The 15,200-nt window shown below is 38.1% G+C and overlaps 3 long non-coding RNA genes across 3 annotated transcripts; all 3 read right to left on the bottom strand.

Annotated features, from left to right (window-relative positions):
- Positions 1 to 1,556: 1,556 nt before the first annotated feature.
- On the bottom strand, positions 1,557 to 6,495 carry LOC309712788. The gene is made up of 6 exons (XR_014278379.1): positions 5,658 to 6,495; positions 4,746 to 4,873; positions 3,394 to 3,488; positions 2,996 to 3,298; positions 2,871 to 2,915; positions 1,557 to 2,761 (listed from the first exon to the last, which is right to left on the bottom strand). It is a non-coding gene; the product is annotated as an uncharacterized lncRNA (long non-coding RNA).
- Positions 6,496 to 6,978: 483 nt separating this feature from the next.
- On the bottom strand, positions 6,979 to 7,685 carry LOC309712789. Its single transcript, XR_014278380.1, has 2 exons — positions 7,513 to 7,685; positions 6,979 to 7,439 (listed from the first exon to the last, which is right to left on the bottom strand). It is a non-coding gene; the product is annotated as an uncharacterized lncRNA (long non-coding RNA).
- Positions 7,686 to 11,961: 4,276 nt separating this feature from the next.
- LOC309712881 lies at positions 11,962 to 13,829 on the bottom strand. The gene is made up of 3 exons (XR_014278441.1): positions 13,673 to 13,829; positions 12,363 to 12,455; positions 11,962 to 12,257 (listed from the first exon to the last, which is right to left on the bottom strand). It is a non-coding gene; the product is annotated as an uncharacterized lncRNA (long non-coding RNA).
- Positions 13,830 to 15,200: the final 1,371 nt, after the last annotated feature.

Below are 15,200 nucleotides of genomic sequence, written 5' to 3'. Positions count from 1 at the left end.
CTCTCCTTTAGTGTAACATTTTATAGACTTTACAGAAGCAGCAGCAGAATTCTCATTTATCTCTGCCCATAAATATGTTATTGTGTAACAGTCCTCAGAGGATTTGTAATTAACAGATTTTTTATTGCCAGAATAACTGGTCAGTTTCCAGATAAAAGAGAATGCCTGTAAATGTGACATCTAATCTCATATTGTGCAAAAACAGGGCAAAAAGTTTAGTAGTTATTGTAAGAAACACTAAATAACAAAATGTAATAAATTTTGTTTAAATTAGTTCGTCTCTTTACATAATAAGAACTTTTAATTTTGATACTCAGCATTTTACTTTTGTAAACTTAATTTTCTTAAATAAAACTTTGTGAGCAATTTAGGTTATCTAAACAAATCTATTTGCATTATTAGACTTGCATTGCATATAAAAATATGCATATGTTTCATGACTTTGTCAAGGGAAGAAAAGCCAAATAACACTAGCATGAAGAGAATTTTGTTAAAATATGTAAAAGAAGCAGTGATACTTGGCAGAGAACTTCTGTCTTTGGAGAACATTTGAAAAGGAGTCATAACAAACAGGGCAGATTAGGTCAGTGGTGACAAACATACAGCCCGTGATCCACATCTGGTCTGTGAGATAATTTCAGTTATTAATAGCCATCAGCCCTGCTGAGACTTTATTTTGACTTTATTTTGAATGGCACACCATTCGGTGTTCATACAGTTATGTGAGAGAAGGAAGGGGGGCAGATGTTCAGCAATGACAGCAAGTACAGTGGTTCAGTCCAGGAAATAAAACCCCAAATATTTCATCTGTGATGTTTGCAAAGTTAATTTAAAAACGGTCATTTTTATTGTGCTTGGCCAACAGTATACATAAAATAATGTCTCGTGTTAACCCGGTGATATTCTCATGCATGAGGTGACTTCAAAAACAGCAAAAAAAAAAAAAAATAAATAAAAAATAGCCAGGATAAGTGAACTGTCACCATGAACATTGATGATGTTCCTCTGACATTAAAAATAGATACTGGACCATATGTGACTGTAAGAAGTGAAGAAACCTTTAATACACTTCCTAAAGTCTATAATGTTTAAAGGGCAAAATAGCAGTTTACTCAGCAGATGAGTGGAAAACATCAGTACTGTTTTGGTACAAGTAGACTATGAAAAACTGAACCAGTTAAAATAATTCTTAAACAAGATGCACAGCCATATGCAGTTCACGCAGTCAGACGAGTACCTAAACCTTTCATGCCTCTTGTGAAAAAGTAACTGCTGAGGCTTGAAAGTGAAGGGATAATAGAAAAGTGTTCCAGTGTGTTCCAGGTTCCAGGTGTTCCAGGTGTTCTACCTGTGGATATGTTTGAGTCAATCATGGAAGCTTCACTGTCTTTTGAAACTACATGAAAGAATTTTTAAAAACTTTTTTTTGTATGTCACTTGACCTAAAGGTTCACCTAACACAGATTCTCTTTAATCCTTTCAGGGAGAAATGCTCGTATGGGTCATTTCAGGAGGCTTGAATAGTTTCAAATGGGATGAAAAAAACCCATGACACATTTGATTGAAAGACTTGTTACAAGTTGAGTGTATTTTGAACAAAACACTGTTCAATTTTACACAGTTATTACATTTACAGTTATTTTGTAGTGACAAGTGACTCTTTTAACTCCAGCATTAGGTGTTAGCTGTAAACATCTATAAACACAACACTGGCATTTAATTTTGGGCTAACATCTTAACAAACAGTGGTTTACACGTAGGCCTGGAAAAATATTACCAGTCAATCTTCCTTTTGCTCTTTTTTTGCTCTCTGTCATTTCTGAAGGAAGTATATGTCTGATAATGTGCCAACCAATGTGCAACAAAAACAGCAGCACTGTAATGATGTAACGATGTGGACGGACTGTCTTGCCACAGTCTTTGAGTTTACTTGAGTTAACATATAATAATGCTACACAGGTGGCAAAAAATCCATGTGTGGAACAGGGAAATGCATTATCCACAGCCCACGAGAGTCCCATCTGTCCATTCATTCATCCATCACAACCTAAAGTAACAGTTGGATGATTTTTACTGTGAGCTGTGGTCACAATTATGTAAAGAAGTCAAGGTACAGAAACATCAGTGGATTTACAAAGTAAGTATGTAATTCAACTTTGGATCATTTCCCTATTAGATCGTGGATGATAAGTAAACAAAATTGACCTGATGTTCACACAATGAAGAGTCAGAGCTGTGACAAATCTGTAGACATTCATCAGACACATAACAGGTTCAGTCCCAAATGTTCTTAAATTTCCCCATAATTGTTTCATTTTACTGAGCAGACTGAAAGTCATGTGAACGCTCTGTTATTCACATCCTGTTATTGTATATCTATATATTGTATATAAGACATCAAAGAAGTCTAATAAAAAAAAAAGGTTAATAAAAAACAAACAAACAATATGATGATCAAAGAGTCAGCAGTGATGAGCAGCATCTTTTACAAATGGAAAATATGTCACATACATTCATATACATTCATATTCCCCTCGCACTGATAAACAATCATACAAAGAAAAAATACATTTTTAAACAACCGTGAAGTCTTTACTGACTGGTGCAGTGTATGTCACTGTCCTCTCTCTTACTCTGCGTCTGTAAGTTCTATACAGGAAATACAAAATGAACACAACTACAGCAGAGGCAAAAACACAAAGTACAATGGTGGTCACGCGTGTTGACTCCTCCCGCTGCTCGCTGCGTTCTGTTCCTGGACCTGATTCACGCATGGAAGTGGAATACAGTTATTCTAACTGATTCACTGAATAAAATTTGTTACAATATGTAATAATGTACAATGGTTAAGTCGTTGTCTTTCAGCTTACCGTTATCTGGTGGTGTTGTTGGTTGGAAAACGTCCGTTTTTGGATCTGGATAGTAAATTGCAGTTATTTTAACAGTGGCAATGACAACAATTTATTCTGGATATCTGAACTAAACATACACTCACCAATGATTAGCTGTACTCTGACAGGAAGTGATTTCACCATTCCACAGATTGACACGATTTCAGCTGTGACATTTGCCTCTTCTTGGACATTTGAGATGGTCAGTGACAGGTAGGTAAGGGCATCCCATGCACAGGTGTATTTTGTGGCATCAGTTTCACATAGTTTGTTGCCATTTGTGTTATGCCAGTCATACTTTTGACCAGTACACACTTTCCCTCCAAAAGTCGAAGTTATGGAACAATTTAGAGTCACATTTTCTCCAGCTGTAGCACTGACAGTGTTGTTGCAATTAAGTGACACAGCTGAAAGAAAGGAAATATTTGATGTTCAATTTCTTCTTCCTTTAGAGCGCTCATGTCTATTAGTAACATATCTGGTACAAGCAGTATAGAAATACCTTCATCTGATGAAACACTTCTTTGTAGAGCACAGAACAAACTCAAACATGTCAACATGTACAACATCCTGGAAGCTTCACCTCACCCCAAACGGCTGGAAAGAACAAAGTCATTACTGCAGGTTCACATAAAGTCATGCTGTTTTAGAAAACACAAGAAACATGTTCTCTTTGACACATTAAACATAAAGTAAAATGTGCTTATACCTAAAAAATCATTTAAATTTCTATCATTTGAGAATGCAAGAAAAACAGCAGCGACAGTAACATATGATTATAATAGTTCTATTAAGACATAAACAGACATATCAGCAGTGTTACACGCATTGTATCTTCTGTCACATGTGGAGTCACGCTTCCTACTTTAGTTTGCTGTGAAAACCAAACAATTGTGAGATTGACAAGTTTGAACAGCTCCACAACAGCTGCCAAGAATGTTGGTTCAAACAGGAGCTTCTGTAGGTCATGTGCCATCATCAAGTCGCGTGGCACTACTGAGACCAGATTCATAGCTTTGCAGAATTAAAACAGAAAACTTTACGGGTGTTAACGGACAAAATGGACTGTTTGGAATAATCCCACCTCTTTTTTTTAGTGTCACATTTTATGTGCTTCTGAGCATATGTGTTCGGTACATTCTTCTGTATTCTGTAAGACTCCCCAGATTAGGATGACTTAATATTGTTAAACAGTCTCCTGGATGACAGTGAAAAGCACCCAAGAAGCATTTTTGGTGGTTTCCCCAATAAAAGCAGATTCATATTCCGACACTTTATGCTTCTGCATTCATGGAGTGCTGCAGTTATTCTAGTACTTCCTTATTAATATTCTTCTTTCTCCTTTTTGCCTGGAAACTCGTGTTACCTGTTAGCTTCTAGCTACAAGTGGCATAGATTGCTTATAAATTACAGCTTGTCAGATGCAGAAAGAAAAACAGAGGAAAGCATTTAGTAGTAAGGTGTAGAAACTGTAAATCACAAAATATAATAATTTTTGTTTAAACTAATAAAATGAATTAATTGTTGTATTCACTTTTTTTTTATATAGATAGATATAGTAATAAAAATTTAGATACCCCAAATGAGCCTTTTTACATAATAAGCACTTTTTTTTTTGTTAGTCAAAATTTTGCTTTTGTAAATTTCTTTAAGCATTAAGTAAAGAAGTAACTTTTACTATGTGAGCAATTTGTTGAAGGTTTTCTAAGCAACATTATTTACATTTAAATGACTTGATTACCCTGATAAAAAGATGCATATGATTTATAACCTTTTTTGAAAGAAAACGAGACTGTTAACAATTACCAGCATGTAGAATTAGTTAAAATACATAAAAAAAGGATTAATACTTACTTGGTAGAGAACGTCTCTCTTTGGACAACATTTGTGAATGAGTCGTAAAAAATCAGGGCAGATTAGATTATCCAGTCGAGGTGACACATGATACCAGGGGGAGTTTCTTGCAGGTGAAATGAAACTGCCTGCAGAGATTACAAGACTTATTGGCAAAGAAGAATGGAAAACAAGAAGCAAACACATTCCTTAAAACAGGGTCTAAGGTGACACTTTTCATTTATGAGAGAACAAATGAACTGGATCTAAATGCTTTTTTTCTTCGTCAGTGAATAACACTGGCTTGAAATGATTTTTTAGATTTTACTAAAAGTTTGGTTGGTAAGTTAAAAAACAGACTGAATTCAAAAACTAGTTGTGAGGCCTTTCAGGTAAGAATAAAAGAAATAAGCAAAGGTTAAAGACAATGCTTTCTAATGAGAATGCTGTTATTAGTTTCATTCTTTTATTTTCATATATTATATTTTTTAATCAGCATATAATACAAATTAGTATTGAACATAAGTTGTAGTCTTGTTTTTATTGCTAATGCCAGTTTAATCAATCCATCCACGTATCCTCTTCAGGGTCGCAGGGGGTGCATGTCTTTGGACGGTGGGAGGAAGCCGGAACTCAGGACCTTCTTGCTTCGCAACAACAGTGCTACCCACTGTGCCACCATTCACTTTAATTTATTAGTTAATTTAAAGGTAAAAGAGGGAACTCATACAGACTTAGCTGTCACACATTTTTGCTTTGAGTTTTTTTCATACCTTCACGTGTACACTACCAGTCAAAAGTTTGGACACACCTTTCCTTTAATGGTTTATCTTTACTTTCATGACTATTTACATTGTAGACTCTCACTGAAGCCATCAAAACTATGAATGAACACATATGGAATTATGTAGAAAATAAAAAAGTGTGAAATACCTCAAAACATGTTTCATGCTTTAGATTCTTCAAAATGTCCACCCTTTGCTTTAATCACTGCTTTGCACACTCTTGGCATTCTGTCGATGAGCTTCATGAGGTCGTCAGCTGAAATAGGTTTCCAACATTCCTGAAGAAGTTCCCAGAGATGCACTTGTTGGCCTTTTGCCTTCACTCTGCGGTCCATCTCAAACCGAACCTCGATTGGGTTTAGGTCAGGCAATTGTGGAGGCCAGGCCATCTGGCGCAGCACTCCATCACTCTCCTTCTTGGTCAGATAGCCTTTACACAGCCTGGAGGTGTGTTTGGGGTCATTGTTGAAAAATAAATGATGGTAGAACTAAACTGGATGGGAAGGCATGTTGTTGCTGGGTCAGTGTGCCTTCAGAATAAATCTCCAACAGTGTCACCACCAAAGCACCCCCACACTATACCACCTCCTCCTCCATGCTTCACGGTGGGAACCATGCAAGTAGAGACCATCCGTTCACCTTTTCTGTGTCGCAGACAGACACGGCGACTGGAAACGAAGATCTCAAATTTGGACAAAAACACAGATTTTCACAGGTCTAATGTTCATCCCTTGTGTTTCTTTGCCCAAACAAAGCTGTTCTGCTTGTTGCTTTTCCTTAGCAATGGTTTCTTATCAGTGGTTTTAGACCATAAAGATCTGATTCGCACAGTTTCTTCTGATCAGTTGATGTAAATAAGTGTCTGCTCCTGGAACTCTGTGTGGCATTTATCTGGGCCCTAATCTTTATCACAGCGCTTAATGGTTTTTCACCACTGCACTTGAGGACACATTCAAAGTTTTAGCAATTTTCTGGACTCACTGAGCTTCAGTTCTTAAACTAATGATTCAATTCTATTTATCCAGAAACAAATAACAGCAACAGTCACCTCAAGGTGATTTATGTTGCAAGGCAGAGACCCTACAATAATACATACAGAGGAAAACCCAACAATCACATGACCCCCTTTGAGCAAGCAGTCAGACTGTTGTTTCTCTTTACTTAGCTGATTGGTTCTCGCCATAATATGAATTCTAATCGCTGTCAAATAGGGCTGTCAGCTGTGTACCAACCTGACTTCTGCACAACACATCTGATGGTCTCACAATGAACCTTGAGAAGGCACACATGTGAAGTGAAAACCATTTCATTTGACTACATCACGAACCTCACTGAAAGAAGGCCAAGGGTTTGCAGCGCCGTCGACAAAGCAAAGGGTGGCTGCTTTCAGGAATCTAAAATATTGTCACGGCGGCGGATGGCCGGTACTGAATAGGACTCAGGTGCAGAAACCCAGAGCGGAGACGGTAGATGATTTAATAGTTTATTACGGTTAAGTGCAAGGGGAACAAAAAAAAGGGAAACGTGGCAAAGACAGAAAATGACGGGACGTGGAGCCTTGGTGTGGCGTGCCCAGGGGAACGTGACTAGGGCGAGGGAACGAGGCCTGAGAAGTGGAACGGAGCTGAGTGGGGAACAGTCACACTGAGGGGAGAGGATATAGAAGTTAGGCAGGTAGTGAAGGCAGCTCAGAAGTGGCCAGTATAAGAGCAGCAATTCTTACTTTGCAGTTAGGGACCTGGAGTGTTTGAGAGGGGGATGATGAAGATCCAGGGGAGGCTGAGTGGCGTGGAAAGGCTGACCTGAGATCCGGGGCTCCAGATGGAGTGTGATGGCAGGAGGGCAGGCAGGTGAGGCACAGAGGGATTTCCAAAATGATCACTAGGTATTCCGAGTCCGGAGGTGGAGTGAGCCAGGGTGGGTACAGCAACTGTAGCACAAAAGAGTCTTTGTTAGTAAGATGAATCACAGCGAGAACTTGAAACACAAGACCTGTTACCAACATGGGTTGATGACGAACTGGCAGTGAGTGAACATCGATGTGTGGTTTAAATCCCTCTGGCTTGATAGCCTGCAATAGGCTCCAGGTGTGCAGGAGCTGGAGTTGGCCCTGCCCAGGGGCGGATCCCAGGTCAGTTCAGGAGCCTAATGGAAACTCCAGCCACCCACCGTAGACCATGACAAATATAAGATATATTCAGAGTTATTTATCAGTATTTTTGCTTTGCTGCATAATTCCATATATCCCGCTCTCTATATTTGATGTCTTCAGTATGTATCTACAATGTAGAAAGTAGTAAAAATAAAGAAGAACCATTAAATGAGAAAGTTTGACTGGTAGTGTATTCATTTTTGACCGTTTATCCTCTCAATAAAGCGTGAAGCTGACATAGAGTTAAAGACAACCATACACCCCCACAAACATGCCCATAACCAGTTTAGAATCACAAGTTAAACTGCCAAACATGCCTTTGGAGGATACCAGAGTGCTGGGAGGAAATGCCACACAGGCACAGGGAGAACAAAGAAACGTAACAAACAACAGCTCTGACCTGTTCACAAACTCTGCAGAAAAAGTGCCAGCACTAAACAATGCACCGCCATTCACTGCATTTGTAAAACAGAAACCACTTTGAACAGATTATACAAAACTCAAATGTATCCTTTTATTATTCACAAAGGCTTTTATTTAACATTACCATTTTCTTGCAGGATGACTCAACCCTACATGATAAATCTACATGACTGATGTAAAAAAAAAAATCCAAAACAAACAAACCAGCAGCTGAAGCTAATGTGTGCGGAACCACACAACTGCAGAGTCTTTTGACTCTAAGCTACTTTTCTGGGTAAAGGTGATAAAAAACTCCAGGAAGTCATCAACCTTGCTGCCGGCTTGTCATTTAAATCCTCACAGAGCTCCCTGCAGCAGGTTTTACATTCCTTTGGCACCTATTTCACTTTACAAGTGAAATAGGTGCCAAAGCAGGTGTTGCATAAGAAATCTCACGGAGAGAACAGAAACGTTTACTCATGACTGTAGCGCTGATGCTGAGCCAAACTATTTCGATTCAGTTCACTTTTACTGACAGAGTGCCAATCACATCAACAATCTAATGTGTGATCTAAATCTGTGCTGAACGCCCTCTGAAGGAACTTAATCTTATTCGTTTGCCAGTTTAAAGACAGGAAATCGTCCACAAAATCACAAACAAGTAAATATCAGCAGCACTAATGTTGTTGAGTTGTAGTGGAAGCCAGATGCTAAAAACACCTTTTTGTACCAGGTAAATATACTTATTTTGATTCTGCATTTGAGCATGCTCATGCTAACCAAGACGCACACTCAAGAAATGAAAGAGGAAACTGCATTTCCTCGGGGTACTTGCGAATGTTAGCTCGTGACATACATTCTAGCCTCGCCTCTAAATATTTATGCGGGCCAAGGAGGTAGCACTGAAGCTAAAAACGCAAAACCCAAAACAAATGGGCGACATAATGGCGGCTACATCAACTTCAGCATCATCAGAGTGTCTACACTGAAATGAGACAGCTCTTGTTTCAGAGAGGTTCAGACTTTTTAGAGCTTCACATGACAAATATATGACAGCGGGGGAGATTCTAAGTTGAAACTTTTATGCATGCAGTGCCTTGTAATTTATGTTAATGAAATATGCTGTTTGCAAATGTAATCAGCCTCATCATCAAACCTCAACTCAACTGAATAAACATTATAAGGCTATCTTGAAAAGCAACCTAATCAGTTGGATGACCTATTGTAGTGTCTAAGAATAATTCAGAGTGAATAATCAGACATTTCAATCTCATCCACCCTTTTCAGGGTGGAGCCTTTAGTTACCATACCCAAGGCAAGGGCTCAAGGTAAAGAACTATTTGTGGCAAAGCAGATCAGATGAGATACACGCACAACATGAGTGCAGTCTCATATTTACACAGAATCACATACAAATCATTGAGCACTTAAAGTAGCATTAATCAGTACAGACACTAGAAACTCAGGCTGCCATTCAATATACCTGTACATGAAGTAAACTGGTAATAGAGTTGCTTTATATTAAAGTTTCTGAATTCATACTGTACAAACCCTTGTTTTATTAAACAATGTTTTTTTTCACCTCGCTTGTTCTTTCTGTTCTTCCACAACCTCTTGTCCTCTCTCTTTCCATCCTCGTCACTTAACTAGAAACTGGTCTCCACACACCTTGTGTGAATCGCACACTTGTTCCTGATGACTTTGCTGCTTTATAAGGAAGGGTTATTCTTTACTGTAGCAGTGAAGCCTGGTATGAACTTTTGTGGTGTTTTGTTTCTTATTATGAGGAGTTGGTAATGGCCAAATGAAGCTTTCTGCAGCACCGGCTCATGTATTGAAAAAGCTTTTCAACACATGCTTCTTTGGTGACATTTGGTGGCCACAAATATGAACAGCAGCTTTAATCCACAAATGAAAAGAAAACTGCTGTATTATGATTGCCCACTGAGAGATGCTGATTTGCCAGCCTATATTTAATATCATGTGACATTCTGTGACATCGGCCTGACTTTGCTTGTGACTTCCTGACGTTTGTAAACAAATAGATAAAAATGACATCATATATAACGACATATCACAAAGTATTATAACAGGTTGGACTATGCTTCTGCTGTTAGGTAACTGCCTCAACGTGATTATGTAATTAATTTGTGCATTTATATATATTATATTCTAACCCTTATGTATAGTGTATTTGTATGTATGTTTTGGACCCGGGGGTACACTTGCTTATTAACTAGTAAAATAAAAACATAAAATAAGGTTATTCTGTTTGTTTTTTTCCTCGCTGACTCTGTCTCTCAATGTCTTGGTTTTCTTTTGACACATGTGCCGTCAGCTCAGCTTCAAATGGAGCCGTGTTTTTGACCAGTTCCTTGGCTGAATGGAAGAATTATCTGTGATCGTACATTGGGCCAGAATCAAATATGTGGTTGTCCAAGCAGACTGAAAATTGACTATTTATCTGACATCTCATAATTTCCTCTTGCTTAAGGAGTGGCTATGATCTTTGTAAAACAGCCAGCAAGATTGCAGCACAGGTTTTCCAGACATAGCTGAGACAGCCCTAGTGACATCATCAGGGTCTGTTTCTAGCTGGCCACATTACAGTAACACAATTAGATTTCTTTGTACACTAGTCAAGGTGCAGTTTGTAGATGCTAGATTGTAATGTGGTGGGGGGACGTAACAGAGAGATTTTCAGGTTTTATTCCACATGTAATCAAATATAAAATACCCTCCAAAAACAAACAAACAAACAAACAAACAAACAAACAAACAAACAAACAAACAAACAAACAAACAAACAAACAAACAAACAAACAAACAAACAAACAAACAAACAAACAGATTATACAATATTTAGAATTTATTGTGGTCACACTATCCCACCATTAACTGGAGACATTGTAGGCTTGTGTACAGTACAGAGGCAGTGTTCACACATCACTGAATGAAAGTAAACAGTAGTTTTGTAACAAAGCTCCTCTCAGGAGCACAGCAGACAATATTCAGCTGCAGCTGTGCTCGTTGTTGTTGTTTGTATAAACCTATCGAGTAATGACAGTAATGTTTTTGGGAAGCAGGTGGATCCACATTCATACATCAAATACATGCCACATAACACCACAATCAGTCTTTAATTCACAGTGCAGAATCTGTGCCACTTACATTTCTGTGTGTCTGTGACTTCTATAGAGAGAAAATGGACACAGCTGTGGGAAAAACACAGAGTACGACGGCCATCGCATGTGACTTCTCCTGCATTCCTGAAGCTGACAAAGTAAAGTACATTTATTAAAGTACAGTTAACATGAGCATGAAATACAATTGAAATACAAAATATTAATTCACAGACATATTTCTTGTAAATGTACAGTACTGTGCAAAAGTTTTAGGTAGGTGTTAAAAAAAAGGTTGTAAACAAAGAATGCTTTCAGAAATATAAATGATTGTTTATTGGCCCCAAATGTATTGTGCAGCAGGACAACGACCCCTAACGATGGTATGGCGCCCGCAGAGGTCTGATTTCAATATCATTGTGTGTGTCTGGCATTATATGAAGAGACAGAAGGATGTGAGGAAGCCTACGTCCACAGAAAATCTGTGGTTAGTTTCCCACGTGTGGGACTAACAGAGGCTCCTCTTATCTTATCTCTTATCTCTTAGCCAGGAAGAATTGATGATGTTTTGAAGGCAAAGGGTGGTCACACCAAATATTGATTTGAATGAGATTTCTCTTTTGTTCATTCACTGCATTTTGTTGATTGACAAAAATCAATTATTAACTTTTCCATTTTTGAAAGCATTCTCTGTTTACAACATTTTTTCTCACCTGCCTAAAGCTTTTGCACAGTACTGTATATTTCTGATGATATTACTGAAACTTACTAACCTGCAGAAGGGAATAGTTGTGCAGGATGGGATTTAGCCATACCACAGCCTGACCTGATTTCAACTGTAACGTTCATCTCTTTCGTGACACTTGGGACGGTCACTGAGACATACTTCAGACGATCCCCTTTACAGATGTGTTTTGTCAAACTCCTGTAACATTGTATGGGCTCATTTTTGTTCTCCACGGTATATATATATCAAAAACGCTACAGTTTGAGCCATCTTTCCAATTTATGGTACAATTTAGAGTCACACTTTGTCTAACTTCTGCAGTCTTGCTGCAATTCACTGACACAGCTGAAAGCAAAAAAAGCACCAAATGATATTATTATATTTCTTCTTTCTAATGCATTTACATGAATAGCAATACTTCTATTTTTGATACACACATTGTATAATTACCTTGATCTGATGATACAGTGCTTTGTAGAGCAAAGAGCAGACTCAAGCATATGCACAGGTAGAACATCCTGGAAGCCTCAATGTCTTTAAAAACTGGAAGGAAGCAAAAAAGTGTTGCTGTTTTAGAAACAGGGTTTTGTAGTCTTAATTTATTTTTTATTGTGTAATTTAAGATCATCATAAAATTTGAGAAAACAACCATAGCAGTCATTTATGCAAACAATGAGTGAAAGCAAACTTTTAAAATGCTCTAACAAAAGCTGAATGTTTTTAAGCTTCAGTGTTTGTCAGGTTAGTTTGTTTAAAGCTGTGCAATCAGTGAGCATCTCAAAAGGAACTTGCACACACAATACACTTCACTTTTACTGAGCGCGATCGTTTTATGTGGAATTACAAAAAAAACCCTGCAACAAGTTTCGACAGCTTCCTTAAAGAATAGTAAGAATGCTGATAGCCTGCAAAAAAACAGAAAGTGGAATAACTGATCCATGGAAGACACCTGAAACCAGGTTAGGTATGAAGATACTCCATTCTGTAATATTTGATGCCTGATCTTTTGTTGTGATAGACTTTGGCTGTACATTACTAACAACATTGTGTGTCACAGTACATTGATCAGGAGTCTGCTGATCAACAATACTCCGCAGCACACAGTAATCCTTAATAATTTTTCTCTTTAATTTCCCAATAAAGTAGACTTTTGTTCCCATTTCAGGGAATAATATTGTACTTTAAACCTCTGCATTCATCGGACAGCTGCAGCTCCTCAACTAACAATTATTCTGTCCACATTAAGATGGTTGGAATATGATAAGTTTTGTAGCTTTGATCTAAGTTTGCACATCTGTCATCATGGTAAACAGCCAGCTTCCTGCACATGCATCCACATCATTTACAATTTAAAGGCATCATCTATTAAAAGTAATAAAAGCAAATAATAGCAAAACAAATAGTAAACAAACAATAAATAATAAAATGTAATGGATGTGACTTATACAGATCAAAGCAATGCATATTTGACTAAATTAATAAAAAAAATTAAATTAGACAGGTAAGAGTGGTACTTTTACTTTTGATATGCAACATTTTGTTTCCACAAACTCACCTAAAGGCACTTTTCTTAAATATAAAATATTTCTCCCAATATCTGTTTAAAATGATCAAAGCAAATCTGTTTGCATCAGCAGCTCTCTATCACCCAAATAAAACCAAGCATATCATTCATTACGTATTCTAGGGAAAAGAAGCAATTTATACCATCTCTTGCAGACAATTTTGGTAAACTAGGTTCACTGAAAAGTAATACTTACTTAGCAGGGAACTTAACTCCTTGCAGGGTATCTGAGAATGACTCAAAAACCAGGAGAGACAGCATTAATCCAGTTCACAGCTGCCACAGGACACCAGTGGGAGTTACCTGAAGAAGAGAAAGTAAGAAGCAGACAGGTTGCTCAACATGAACTCTACCAATGGGGCACTTCAGGTAAGAATAAACCACCAGCTACCAGTTTTGGGGTCATTAATAAAGAAAAGTAAGAGAATAGAAAAACAATAGAAAAATAGTTATCCACAGTTTATTTTTTTTTAATTTGGATATTGGCTACTAATAACTTATTTTGATCCCAGGCCTTGTAACTGACCATTTTCAAGGGAGTGTTTGTTAAACTACGTTTTGTTTGTCAAGGGCAGCTCATGCCTTAAGTGTGGGCCTGTTGTGGGTATACTGCAGGGCTCCACAGGGGGTCCCTCTCTACTTAGTGAAGGTAGCCCAATCAATAGGTTGTCACATTTGGACTGAGATGTGCTCTGCATTTTACAGCAGAACTGGGGCCTGTGTCTCTGTTGTTCTCTCTCCATGTTAACATCCCGTTGCTGCCCACTCTGGGCAAGTGGGTCTGTTTGCTGGGTCAGTGATTATTAGGAATTCCTTTGGCTAATTGCAAGAACATCTGGGTTTAAATCCGCCATCTGCCTGGAGCCTTTTTGTCTGCAATTTGATGTTCTCTCCATGTCTGTTTAGGTTCTCTCCAAGTACTTTGGCTTCCAAAGACATGCAGTTAATGAGGTTAGGTTAACTAGGGATTTTCATATTGCCCACAGGTGTGAATGTGAGTTTGAATGGTTGTCTGTCTCTCTACTGATTAACTCAGCATCATTTTTTTTTCTTTGTTAATCTCTGGATCGTCATGTGCCCTTGGGCTCAACACAAGAGCCACAGGCAAATACAGACAAGCTCCCCCAGGTGGTTAAAAGTAAGAATAACCTATTGAGATTTCACTATTCCATGGTTCGTCTTTCCCTGGGCCAGAATTAAATACACTTGATGGTTCAAGCAGAATTGGTAAGTGGTTGGTGATCGGTCCTCCTCTAGCAGCCGACTGCCTTTGGTCTCCGGCTCTTCTCCTCTATACGCCACACCTGCATTTATGAAGGGAGACACCTGATAATTGCTGTCTTTGTTGCTTTCATAGTGACTTTCTGTTTGGGGCTACATCCAGTTGACCTCTGGTCTATCTGAAGCCTGTCCTACTTCATGGTCAACACCATACTTAACAGACAATTTAATTGGATTAATAGACAAAAAAGAAAAGCAAAAAAAAAGACAAAAAATCAAAAGCAAATGGCAGTGATCACATTGAATGGCAGCAACTTGAATGCTGCACTTGAATAACCCTGCTGCGATTGTAAGACAACATCCAGGTTCAATGCAATTCAGTTCATCGGTCTCAATCCACAGGACACGTCAGGCTTCGCAGGAATAACAAAAATATTACAAAACCGGGGGTGGATTGTGGGCAGAAGGTCATTTATATATTAAAATGGACATTTAAAGAAATA

Source organism: Aulonocara stuartgranti, assembly GCF_965226115.1.
Source record: "Aulonocara stuartgranti genome assembly, chromosome: 8".
Taxonomy (NCBI): domain Eukaryota; kingdom Metazoa; phylum Chordata; class Actinopteri; order Cichliformes; family Cichlidae; genus Aulonocara; species Aulonocara stuartgranti.
This window is presented reverse-complemented; position numbering and strand designations above follow the sequence as displayed.